Source organism: Hyperolius riggenbachi, chromosome 1, assembly GCF_040937935.1.
Source record: "Hyperolius riggenbachi isolate aHypRig1 chromosome 1, aHypRig1.pri, whole genome shotgun sequence".
NCBI classification, from domain to species: domain Eukaryota; kingdom Metazoa; phylum Chordata; class Amphibia; order Anura; family Hyperoliidae; genus Hyperolius; species Hyperolius riggenbachi.
Window position 1 is genome coordinate 537,805,374 of NC_090646.1, and position 13,803 is coordinate 537,819,176.

Consider the following 13,803-nt stretch of genomic DNA (forward strand, 5'->3'; position numbering starts at 1 on the left):
TGCCTCTCCTGAATCTGCGCTGAATCTGTCTATTAGTCTTCCTAAACAATCTATTTAATTGCTGCAGCTTAGAAGAACTTCAATAAATGTTCCACATGCAGGCTTTCTGATGTGAAATTTATCTGAAAACAGGTACCCAAGGGGTTAAAAAAACACAGCCTTGGTATTCTGGGATGCCTTGTCTGCTCTGCTCTCACTGCTGCTGCTGCCGCCTGGGAGGTCTTTCTCATTCACTTAGCTGTTATCTTGGCTGTTACCGCTGGCTTATCGCGTTATCTATACAGCTGGTGTTCTCTGAGGGCTCGTTTCCACTAGTGCGGCGTGCGTCTCGTAGACGCACGCCGGCACTGATCGGGTGGGCGGGATCGCAAGCGAATCCCATGAGCCGTGTCATGCACGGCTATGGGAATCGCAGCCTCCGCTGCGAATTATGTAGGGGGTTCCGGCCGAATCGCTACTGCAAGCGATTCGGCTAGAGGCGCAGTTATCCCCTATGGCAGAGTTTCCCCGCGCGATTTGCCTGCGGGGAAACTCTGCGGATTCGCGGCTGTTTCCGCGAGAGTGGAAACGGGCCCTAACAGAATTCCGCCTGCTCTAATCTTTATGAATCGACATGTAGTGATGTGTTGTGATAATCTCCGCACAAGGCGGTAATTTCCAGCACTGCTAAGGAATTGTATCTTTTCATGCGGAAACCGCTTTTATGAATGGAGATTTTGCTAAATGGTCGGGAAAGTCAGCTGTTTTGAGCATTACCGCATGCGGAAATGCTTTATGAATAGAGGCCATTGTGTACGATCCATATGGCAACATAAAAGTGCATAGACTTTCATGTTACCATTCACATTACAGGTAGGCGTTCCCATGCTTTACGAAGTAATGCATCTGGGAACACTTTATTGCACGATGCACACGTTTCCAAATGGGTACAGCTGTTGACGTATGCGCTTTAGCGCACTACGACGTACGATGGCAACGCATGCACGAAATCGTGTTCATGTAGTGTGAATGAGCCCTTAAGGTTAGGCACCACCAGGGAGGGTCTTAGGGTTAGGCATCGGTAGAGAGAGGGTTCTGTGTGCGAGTTGGGTTAGGTCATAGTAAATGTTGGTAAAGATTACCGATATTTTATAATCGTAATTAAGTAGTAGAATATCAGTAATTTTACTGATATTCTACTAGTGGTTATCACCAGCACCCTTTCTACATGCTATTTATACAGCCATGAAGCTAATCTACAGCGCACAAAACAGGATATGTGTATTTCTATAGCACTGACATCTTCCATAGAGCATTACAGAGTACATAGTCATGTCACTATTTACTAACTGTACCTTATGCTAGGTACATACCATACAATTTTCTGGCAGATTTACCTGCTAGATCGATTATTTCCAACTTGTTCGATCCGAATTTCGATCTCTTTTTTTTTTTTTCCGATCGTTTCTTTAATCGTTTTTTTGATTTATTTTCATAGAACTGAATGAAAATCGATCAGAAAAATGATTAACAAATGATTGGCATATTGATTGAAGTTTGTAGTCTAATACTGGGAATACACCATACGTTTTAACCCCCGATAGAAGGGTTCAATAGATCATTTCCGACATGTCCGATATTCCTTCCTTTCGTTTTTTGGCTCGATTTCTCATAGAAGTGAACGGAAAAATATAAGAAAAATGGGCGGAAGATAAGAGATTCAAGTGGAAAATCGAGCGGTAAAACGTATAGTGTGTACCCAGCATGATTCTTGCTATAGTTATAGGGATATGGCTACTTCCATGACGGTCTTCTCACCCAGTGGTTGGTGACAAATCCAAAGTACTTTCTTTTTGTACAGAAGAAAGTACCGTATCTAAAATTGTCTGCTTTTTAGCTTTGATATGATATCATGCAGTCTAGAAGATCTTCTTTTTATCTGATTTCTTAAAGATAGTTAGAATCAATAGTCAGAAGTGAGCAAAGAGGGAAGGACACTGACCTAAACATGTGGTGCAGTTATGATGACAGATAACACTGAGCAATAATAGCAGGCATGTGACAGCTATCACCCTAAGGTAAATACTCAGATTAGGCCATAAACTGATAACGACACCTAGATCTGTAAAATAGAGCATAAGTCCTGGTAAAGGAACTTTGTTGGCCTTGATCACTGAACAGTAAATTGACCACTTTCCTAGTTTGTGGAACTGCTTACATTATATTATACAGAGTAAAAGCTCTCTGTTCAGAGACCTGTCATAAAGACAGCAATCGGCATTATCAGAAAAGCATGTGATATGGAACTGTGTTCTTTGTTAAAGATAATTCTTCGAGGAATGTTGCCCTGGACAGTCAAAATGTTATATTATTAGGCATAGGCAAACCAGGCACACGCCTGGGGCGACAGCTGAAGGAGGGGGCACCACAGAGCTAGTCTTAGCACACTGTAGTTTATTGAATTCTTATAGCCAACTGCTAGTTCCAGTAAGAAAGGGATAAATTGCTTCCTGTGATGTGTCATAGGTTGAATATAATGTATTCTCTGCTGATGATTGTCATATGATGTGTTTCTCCCCTAGGTCATGATGAGTGTCATCGTGTGGTGGGCGGTGGAGAAAGGGAACATGTCGTATCCCTGGGTCTGTGAGTCTCTGTATAAATTGTTATAACAATGGATTCAATTGATATTGCTAATATGGTTGGAATTGCTGTGCCATTGCTTAGGCTTATGTATGCTTTTCACTCATGTTTACCTTAGTGTTTTTTTGGGTAGACATTATATGTGTAGTGCCCAGCAAGTATTGATGTATGGATTGATCCTAAGGGGTTAATCTGTACGACATCACCTTGGTCAGGTGACCAGAGGGGTGTGTCCTGGTTTGAAGGGTGTGGTGCACTTAAGTGGTTGGAGTATATTAGAAGACTGTGTGTCAGGGTTGTATGTACACTTGAGGAAGGGGGTGACCCCGAAACATGTCGTGTTTGCAACTTTTCCAATAAACGCAAGTTTATTATCGCCAGTGGAGTGCCGACCTCGATTCTTTGTTACTGTGAACATACGGTTGGAGTGGTGAACCATTGAGTGTCTGAGCACCGGCGGACCAGGTGTGAAGCCTGGGAGGTTGAGGACCCCGGCGATCTGATTTTTTGCATTCGAGGAATGTTACCCTGGACAGTCAAAATGTTATATTATTAGGCATAGGCAAACCAGGCACACGCCTGGGGCGACAGCTGAAGGAGGGGGCACCATAGAGCTAGTCTTAGCACACTGTAGTTTATGGAATTCTTATAGCCAACTGCTAGTTCCAGTAAGAAAGGGATAAATTGTAATTTTAACATCTAAATGGGCAATTTTGATTGGAATTCCAGGGCAATATTCTGCAGTACATAACCAGTATCATGTTCAGAAAGTCAATCACACACCCCTCAAAATTGCTATTGGAAAGGTTTGTTATAAGACTTCAGTGAGTTTGGACCTGTGAGATGTACATGGACTGGTTATAACTTTTGTATCCTTTACATAGAAATAAGGATTCTCAAAATACATTTATAAACTATCAATTTCTTATCGGTGCCCACAAAACTAATTGATGTAAGTTATGCTCTTCCTATCCACAATATTGGGGTGACAAAAGGTGATTTGCCTCTGGCGCCAAAATGCCCAGAAACCGCCTGGTAGGTAGACAGGTGCTGACAAAATACATGGGCTCTTTTTGTTTCAGGATGATGCAGATTGAGTAGGAGGTAGGTATTACCACTGTTAAACATGTCTGCACCCTAGAAACAGTGCCCTGATATAACTGCTTTCACTGAACTGGTGAAAACTGCCGGACAACAGTCCTTCCGAAGAGCACAATCTAGGTTTAGGTTCAGTGCTTGAGGCTTCTGTTTCTCAACATCTGACACCGTATTGTTAGACTAGCCATATACAAGTGCCTCACAAAAACTCATGTTTCTTCTGGTTTGGGCTGCGCATTGGGTGGACGCTGCAATGCTGTAGTGTGCACCTGATCTGCAGGGTAGTGACGTATCTGACATGGTGCTTTTGTATAGCACGTGGCAAAGAGCCTGTCTGCCTAGCTGGAACACTGGTCATAGGCTCTAAGGGCCATTTTCCACTAGCCATCACAAAAAAAAAAATAACAAACGCAAGTGATTGCGATTTTCATATATTGTGTTATACGATTGCGGTTTTGCATTTAACATAAAAGTAACATCGCTCCAAAAAGCGATTGCGATTTACAGAAAATCGAATCACTATAGTGGAAAATACTTTTCATGATTCCTATGTTAAGGTAGCATCCCTAGCAATCTAAAAATTGCTAGCGTTTTTAAGCAAATCGCTCTTAGTGGAAAAGGGCCCTAAGATTCCCTTAGGGCCCTTTTCCACTAAGAGAGATTTGCTTAAAAACGCTAGCAATTTTTAGATGAGCAAGAAATGCAAGGCTAATACTATCTTAATTCGCAAGATTTTACTGAGTACTTATCGAATTTCAAATTCTGTGATTTTTTTTTTGGGGGGGGGGGGGGGGGGTTGTACTTAATTTCATTATCAGAGCCTATCAAAAAGTCTTAAAGGACAACTGTAGTCAGAGGCGTACGGAGGCTGCCACATATATTTCCTTTTAAACAATACCAGTTGCCTGGCAGTCCTGCTGATCAGGCTGCAGCAGTGCCTGAATAACACCAGAAACAAGCATGCAGCTAATCTTGTCAGATGTGACTATAATATCAGAAACATCTAATCTGCTGCATGCTTGTTTAGGGTCTATGGCTGAAAGTATTAGAGGCAGAGGATCAGCAGGACAGCCAGCCAACTGGTATTGCTTAAAAGGAAATAAATATGGCTGCCTCCATATCCCTCTTGTTACAGTTGTCCTTTAACTCATTAATCAGAGTTGGAAATATAAGGTTTAGAGCGAGAGAATAGTTTCTATTTTCTACTTTTCTGCAAAAGGTACCTTGTTCTGTGAATTAGATGTCTGGTTTTTAATGCCCTTTAGTATTTTACATACTGTCTAAAGGTGGCCATACGCTTATAGATTTGCAGCAGATTCGACCGATTTCTGTCAGATGCCTGTGCAGTCCAATCTGGCAGGAATCTATGTGATGTGTGCCACACACTAGGAACAGATTTCCAATAGATTTCAGAATTAAATCTATTGGAAATCGATCTACAGTAAATGCATTATTGGACTATTAGATCCAATGCAACTCATGGGCCATCAATCTGTTGCCAGCAGCAGATCGACCTAGATTTTCCATCTTGTCAGATAGATCAAATCGATCGAAATCGTCCGCAAATCGATCAAATGGGGAATTTGATATAATTTATTTCTGATCGTTCAATCGATTCTATAGAATCAATCGATCGATAGCTGAAATCGACTAGTGTATGGGCCCCTTAATGCCTAGTACACACCATACAATTTTCTGTAAGATTTTCTGTTAGATTTACCTGCCAGATAGATAATTTTCAACATGTTGAAAATTATCTATCTAACCATCTATCTGTCGAGCAATTAAGCATTGTTCTTCTCAGCAGGAGATAACCAGAAGACAATGCACCAGAGATAATGACCAGTCTCTACCAGTACTTTACAGAAAATAATCTAATTACAGAAAATCTTACAGAAAACTGTATGGTGTGCACTAGGCATTAGCCTGCCATACACTGGCAGATTGCCACCAAAGTGCCCAAAATATAAATTTCTCTCTGATTGATGTCTGATTAGAGACACACTGTAAATAAAGGTGGCCATACACTTATAGATTTGCAGCAGATTCAACCATCAGATATATTTCTGTCAGATGCCTGTCAAGTTGAATCTGACAGGAATCTATCTGATGTGTGCCACACACTAGGAACAGATTTCCAACAGATTTCAGAATGAAATCTATTGGAAATTGATCTAAATGCATTATTGGACCATTAGATCCAATGCAACTCTATGGGCCATCAATCTGCTGCCAGCAGCAGATCGACCTAGATTTTCCATCCTGTCAGATTGATCAAATCGATCGAAATCGGCTGCAAATCGATCATTTTGGGAATTCTGATTGATCGATCAATTCTATAGAATCGATCCATCGATCAATGGCTGAAATCGACCAGTGTATGGGCACCTTAAATTGATTTTAAAAAAAATAGATTTCAGCTTGAAATCTGTTCAAAATCAATAGTACCGCACCAACCCAGCACTGGTGATGAGCCCCAAACCATACCAGTCCCCCCTTCAGGTACATAGACATGATGGGACGCAGTGCTGCATTCATTTGCCCCTATTCTAAGTTCCTATGTTTATCATTTAACCTCACCGTCCACTACTCATGCTGAGTTTTATGACCTAAATGAAGGTACAGCAGAAAGTTGGTTGGTTGTATTGGATTGTAGGATAGTGAAGTCTGTATTGTGTTTACCCACAATAAAAAGACCTAAGATTTAGAGAATTACTACTTATGCTTTTACTGTATTATTCAAAAACGATACATGTTCTTTTAAAGATCCTTGCATGAAATAAGTGTTGTCTTGTAATGGGATAGTAGCTGCTGTGGGTTTATGGAAATATTGAGTAAACATGTTGATGTACGATAGTGGCTGGGATGTCAAAGGGCTCCCTGTGCATTTTTTTCCACACAGGCTTACACTCTAACTCAAACAGTAGAAGTAAATAACCTGAATGTTTATTCAAATAAGTAAACCAATAAGTGAATCTCATGTAAACGTACACAATTGCTTAGGAATGAAGTTTTCACTTACATGCTTTAATCTTGTTGAAGTTATCACAGCTGTGTTCACATGAAGCATGTTTACTATTCGTTTTTTATGTGTTAGTGAGATGTTCCAACTTGCAGAAATCCCTTGTTTGTTTCATTACTACAGAACCAGTAGCACACATGTGTGTAAATTGTACCGTTGACATGGATGTGAGTACATGCCCATCTTGGTTGCTAGCTGTTGCTACAGGAAACACAAAATCAGAGGAACACTTAAGGTGCCTTAAATGGGAATCCGAGGTGAGAGGGACATGGAGGCTGACATGTTTATTTCCTTTTAAATAATGCACATTGCCTGGCTGTCCTGCTGATCCTCTGCCTCTAATACTTTAGCCATAGACCTTGAACTAGTATGCAGATTAGAAGTCTGAGAAATATGACAAGATTAGCTGCATGCTTGTTTCAGGTGTGGGATTTAGACCCTACTGACCAAAAAGATCAACAAGAGTGCCAGGCAACTAGTATTGTTTAAAAGTAAAATAATTATGGCAACTTCTATAAGTCTCGGGTTCCTTTTAAGAAAAATCTTATTGATAGTTTTGCTGATCTTATGACTAATAATTTATGGATTATTAACCCAGAATGAATATGCCAGTAGGCATGAATGCTGTAGATGTGTGACTTAAAAACTACTGAAATAACAGATCAGCACTACAGCCAAGCAACTGATATTGTTTACAAGGAATCACAATATGGCAACATTAGTATATGTCTCTATTTAGGTTTCCTTTAAAAATATTTTTTTGTTTCTGTAAGGGCATTGCTGGGATCCCAGAGCACTTTAGCCACCGTTGAGTACCACACCGCGGCCAAAATGAGCTTCATTTGCCACACTACAACAAACAATGATCATAGTCGCACAACAGATTAAAGCGGAATATAACCCTGCATTTCAACTTTGCTCTAAAACATTATTTACAGCATATTATATGCAAAAAGCATTTTTTTTTTACTAGACCAGCATTGGAAGGGTTAAACACAGAGGTTTTAAGTTCCGTGCAGACATTCAGATGGTTACATTCTATTTAGTTAGTGTGTAACTGTTTATCAATAGATACATCTCTTTGGCTGTCCTCCAAGCTCCTTCTCAGTGAGAGAGATGAGTCATAATAAACACATATTTGTAAACAAAAAGTATCTAACTCAAGTTCGGATTCGGTTGCAGAAATCTCTAGGGACTTTAAAGCCCTGTGTAACCCTTCCGATGCTGGTCTAGTAAAAAAAAAAATGCTGGTTGCATATAATATACTGTAAATAATGTTTTAGAGCAAAGTTGAAATGCAGGGTTATATTCCGCTTTAAGGGTTAGGTCAAATAGTGGGGATAATTTATATATACATACTGTAACTCAAGATATACAAGCTATAGCCACTGTATAGACATTATACAGTTACTATATACATACAGCACGTCAGATATTACTCAGGCCACAAGCAAGCATCACTAACTCTCATGCTGGAGAGCCATGTATGCTCCTAAGGCCCTTTTCACACTGGTGCAATGCGTTGGCCTGTTTTGCCACAGACCAACGATATGCCAGTGCAAGTCTATATAAGGCATTTTGACGTGTGGCAAATTGGAACTCATGTTTGTCTATGGCGAGGCAGGTGTTTTTTTTTTTTTTTTTTTGCTTTGTGGCACCCATGCGTGGAAGCGTATTTTTCCAATACACTTCCGCGTTATTCATATTTTGGCCACAGGAAGTGAGCCTCATTTCCTTTTTGGCCTGCAGCCCGAAGGGAGACTACTGTGCATTGATACAGTAATCTCAAAAGGCTATTTTTTAGTGTTGTGGTGCGATGCGATTAATGCATCGCAAGGCTGGTTAGCAGTGTGACACCAGCCTAAGGAAAAATACGTCAATTTGAAAAATGACCATTAAGCAGGGAGCATATGAGATGCCTTCTGGCCACCTAGACTTCATGGTGCATAATGGGTTTACCATATGGAGAGCTTTTTTTTTAAGTAAATGTATTTTTAGTACATATAAAAAAATATATAAATACAACATTTGTTTGAACCTGCTTCATAAACCTTTTTACTGACAAAATACATGTAAGCAAAGCAGCATAAACAGCTGTTGTCTGGCTGGCCTGGAGCATGTAGCTCTGTAACCATTGGCAGGATATACAAAGTGATATTCTTTGTAACTGTGGACAGCACAAGTGTTTGTGGCACTATTTTTGGGACTCCACTCCATCAATTCCAGTCATGGGACAATAGTAAATCACCGCTATGGATTTGCTCTATCTGCATTGCTTGTGCATATCCGGTTCCACAATTCATTCTAGGGTATGAAATTATAGTCATAGCTGTTTAGAATTGTCTTTCAAAACTTTTTGAATGGCAATCTCATCAACTTTGATAGTTTTTATTTAGTATACTGCCATATTACAAAATGTGATGGATTCTGATAGAATTGCGGGGACTGAATCCATGGCACCAGTACTCAGGGCCTGTTCTCTCATGAAGCAAGGTGAAACATTTGCATCAGGTGCAGAGATTACAGGGGCAGCATGTTTGTACCGCGTTTACACTAACAGCATGCAGTCAGAATAGGAGAAGTGAGAGGAGAGCGAGGTGAAGAGGTCATCATTGGAAAAAAGCAGCTTGTTGTGCTTTGTGAGGAGTCTGACAGTGAGTGAGGAGGGGGAGGCAGGAGAGCAGCAGTGTTTCATTTGACTTGCACAAGAAATGGGAGGAGGTGCCACTGCTGTCCTGACTAAGGAGGAATGGAGAACGGCCAACTGGCTGAGGGTGAGCAGTTTGTTACAGACTCACAGCCATTGTGCTATTGTGTTGAGCTGCAGCATGTCATGTGAAAACATTAAATGAAGCAGAGTTAGGCCCGGTTCACATTAGCGGTGGCCATCCGGAATCGCCGTGCCGGAGCCGGACCGCTTGCAGAACGGACGCACGGCATAGCAATGAAAGCCTATGCGTCCGTTCACATGCGTCCGTTCTGCCGGACCGGAGCCGGATCCGGGCCGGATCCGGACTCCGGCGTCCGTTCCAACATGCGCTATTTTTTGGTCCGGCTCCTCCGGCAGCCGTATCTGGGGCGGAGCCGGACTGCACCATCCGGCCAATACAAAGCAATGAGAGCCGGAGAGCGCACAACACACTGGCTACAAAAACCGGACGTTCTACCCCACTTCCTATGCATTTTGGATGGGGACCACATGGGGACCACAGCGTTCAAAGAGTAGGGCAGCAGCGATTTCATGCTGGAGCGCTTTTTGGCAGCAAACATGTCTGATATGACAAGGAGGCGAACAACAGGAAGGAGAGAATTCCCAGGTTTACGAGTAAAAAATGCCTGGATCCATGGTCCCAACTGCAGTCTCTGTATCCACGGATGGTCTCCACACGTCCACCTGTCTCCAACAATGACCCCAGACCCTTCTGCTGACCTCCCAGACCCCAGGTATTTACAGGATGTGTATCTCCTTAAGAAACCGGATCCGGACCGCAACCGTGTTCACACCGCACGGAAACCGGATGCAAACGGACCGGATCCGGATAGGAACCGTACGGATCAGGTCCGGTCCGGATACGGTGCGGTCCGGACATCCGGTGCGGTTTTTACTAAACCGCAAGTGTGAACGGGGCCTAAATTGTCGGGTGCTGTGCGATCATTCCGAATTGGGTTGGGAGGAGGTTGCTTCAGGTAGCAAATAGTCTAGAACCGGCCCTGCCAGTACTGTGTACAGAATGTACAGATTGTTTTCCTCAGTGATTGCTTGCAGCAAAGAGAGATCACATATTATATTCCTTCAATCATAACTGGTCAACTATTGGTAGAATATTTGGTGTATGGCCCTGATTTCACTAAATTATGGCCGAAGAGTCCTTTAACTTTATGCATGAGGTATATGTGTCTTGATGCTCCAAGATGCATTATTAATTCCTCTAAAACACTTTTAAAACACAAATAAACTGAATTAACAGAATGTTTTTCTCTTACAGGCAAAGTGAATCAGGCCCATTGTGTATAATATCTCAAAGTACAGTTAAGGCAGTTTACTTGTATTTCATAGGTAACATATTTGAATGCTTTTTTTTTCCAGCAAATATAAGCTTCTAAGACCAATTTATAGACTAGGAAGTTGTAAACTGCAAAAGATCAACATGCCATAACTGTCCCAACCCTATAAAAGCAAAGTTTATCACGCTATGCATTCCCCATCCCCACCTTCTCTGAATGTTCGCTATGAATACATTTTTGAATTTAACAGTTGTGATACCAGCCTGGTGCCGATTGTGTACACAATGTAAATGGTACATGCATTTTCTACTAGTGTTTGAGATCATAAGCTTCCTTTTATGACTAGTTCTTGAATGTTAAAAGCAATGTGTTCAACATGCAAGATCCTATTGCAATCAAAAGGCAATGTTGGTAGCAAATGTTAAAGTGATTCCGTTTTTGGAAGACTGAGTCTCATGTAACAGTTATTGTGAAAAACGTTGGGACACTCCTTAGAGAATGTAACAAAACTTCCAAGTGTTGGGTGCAGGATAATCCCAATGTTTTGAGACCTCCTCCCTCAGGTCTCTTTCTCAAAACACAACATAAAAAATCCACAGGAACCGTACAAAGTATCAGTAGGTTGGTGCTCTGTGCAGTGTTATGCACTCCGGTTTCCTCCCACACCCCAAAAACATACAGATAAGTTAATTGGCTTCCCCTAAATTGGCCCTAAACTACTATACATACACTACACAATACATACATAGACATATGACTATGGTAGGGATTAGATTGTGAGCTCCTCTGGGGGACAGTTAGTGACAAGACTATATACTCTGTACAGCGCTGCAAAAGATGGCGGCGCTATATAAATACTAAATACGGTACAGTAATAATACTACTAAATAATAAAAAGTATGTTGTCATATTTGTGCCCTTATGGGCTTCTGTAATGATCCTCCTTCTACTCTCAGACTCATTAACACATTCAGACTGTCTTCTCTGTGACAGTGATCAGACTGAGGATAGGCTACTATAAAAGTAGGTGATTTTATGGTTTTAGGGTCATCATGTGATTCAACTAGGAAAAAATTAAAGAAAAGAAGCTCTATAGGTGAGTCAATAGCATTTAGTAGACTAATTTGTTGATGAGGTCTTATATTTGCACACTGTTCATGGCGTAAATTAACATCTGCCACAAGCAGGCATGTGACAGTCATATGCGTGACCATAGTCATGTGATTTGCCATGTAATTTTCTATTTGAACTTTATGGCACTCAGCAACAGCACATAAGCTTTGTCAGTTTATAATTTATTATGGAGCTGATGTCAGCGTATAGACTGTGGGTTTTACACCAGGCAGGGACCTATGCGAGACTAGAGACACAGTTGCCTCCAAAAGCAACGTAGCACCTGCATCTTTTTTCCTTCATTACCACCCCCAAAAACTTGTTTTCATTTATTCCACTAAGCCAATGGTGACTAATGTAGGGAGTGAAGCATAAACCTAAGTTCACCAGTAGCAGAACTGTTTTTGTTACTGTAGAAGTTATTGTCAAATTTGGTATCTGATTAGGAACACGGTTACATTATTGGATTATGCTGTATGAAGTTTGATTACACAGCATCAACGTATAAAACAAAAGATATAGCAGCTATAAAACTAAGAAAATATGCCAACTGGGTTAGCCGGTTCTTAGACAAATCAAATATTAACTAAAGCCAGATTTGTTTACAACTGCTAACAGGGCCAGTTAATTTACCAGTAGCCAGTTTACAGATGTAAGCCAAAAGTAAAAAAAAGCAAGTATGTACTCAATCAATAATAGCAAGAAAATATTAGAGATATTTCTTTTTGCTGTCATGGAGAAGGACTTGGGGCAGGTTTTAGCTGCAGTCTGAATTGCACCTTTTACCACAGAAGCTAATGTAATGGATAGAGGAAATGTGTGCAGTGCTTCACTGCTGTCAGTTTTTATCTGCATGGGGAAAACACATTCAAGTGTGCACTAGAGTATTGATTAAAGCGGATCCGAGATGAAAAAGTAACTATAACAAATAACTTGTCTATATATCTTATCTAAAGTTTAGATAGTTTACACAGCAAATCTAGCTGCAAACAGCTTTAAAAGTTTGATTATTTATTCCTGCGATACAATGAGGGCAGCCATGTTCTGTTTGTCACATTGCCACAGGTTGCCTGTGTGTAAATTCAGTCCCCTCTCCTCCTCCCTCCTCCCCTCTGACTCTGAAATCTCTGGCTAGTAGCCTCCTCCTCCTCCTGCCCATATTGAGCTCCCATAAGCCCCTACTACCTGGGACTGAGTGCCAAGGCTCTCTGAAAACCTATGGGCGAGGCTTGTTTAGTTTATAGGGAATTGGAGTATTAAAACAAAACAAAAAAAGTATTTGGCTTGAGGAATGCCCTATAAACTATATGAAAGGAACACAATTATGCAATGAGTAAAAGTTTATCTCGGATCCACTTTAACATTGGTTCTCAGTTTACCTGTGCAGACAGCTTTTTGAGCTTTTGTCTTGTGGTTGTTCTCCAGGGTAATTTTTAGATGGGTTACTATGTCATTGCAGCAGCCTGATATTTTTGTCAAATCTGACATAATTAGCTGCATGCTTGTTTCAGGTGTGTGACTCACGCGCCTGAAACAAGAATGCAGCTAATCTATTTGGCTGCAGTAGTGTCTGACTCAGACACTACTCCAGCCAAATAGCTCTGCAGACCTGCCCGGCAAGTGGTATTGTTTAAAAGGAATTATGGCAGCCTCCATATACATCTTGATTTAGGTTCCCTTTATAAACTTATGCAAAAAGGAGTAAAAATTCACACCCATTCAGTCTCCATAGGAAACTATTGTGTGCGCTTCCCATGTGATTTGCATGCTGTATACATAAAAAAAAAAGCAAAATACTGTACGATTTTTAAAATGTGCATAAAACACCCATTGCAAATATTGGACTTCTGCGATTTTAGTGTGCAGCTCATAGACTTTCATTGTATGTGATTTAGCATGCATTTTCCACTATAAGGCAAAACGCCTACAATTAAAATAAGGGC

At 41.0% G+C, this 13,803-nt stretch overlaps 1 protein-coding gene and 1 long non-coding RNA gene across 2 annotated transcripts in view; one reads left to right on the forward strand and one right to left on the reverse strand.

Annotated features, from left to right (window-relative positions):
* The window catches only part of GRAMD2B (GRAM domain containing 2B), a 170,316-nt gene that overhangs the window by 103,456 nt on the left and 53,057 nt on the right, over positions 1-13,803 (reverse strand). The window lies entirely within an intron of this gene.
* Positions 12,483-13,803, forward strand: part of LOC137525691 (uncharacterized) — a 54,591-nt gene continuing 53,270 nt past the window's right edge. The window contains exon 1 of the long non-coding RNA XR_011022977.1: positions 12,483-12,537. This is a non-coding gene — a long non-coding RNA (uncharacterized lncRNA). The remainder of the gene's footprint in view (positions 12,538-13,803) is intronic.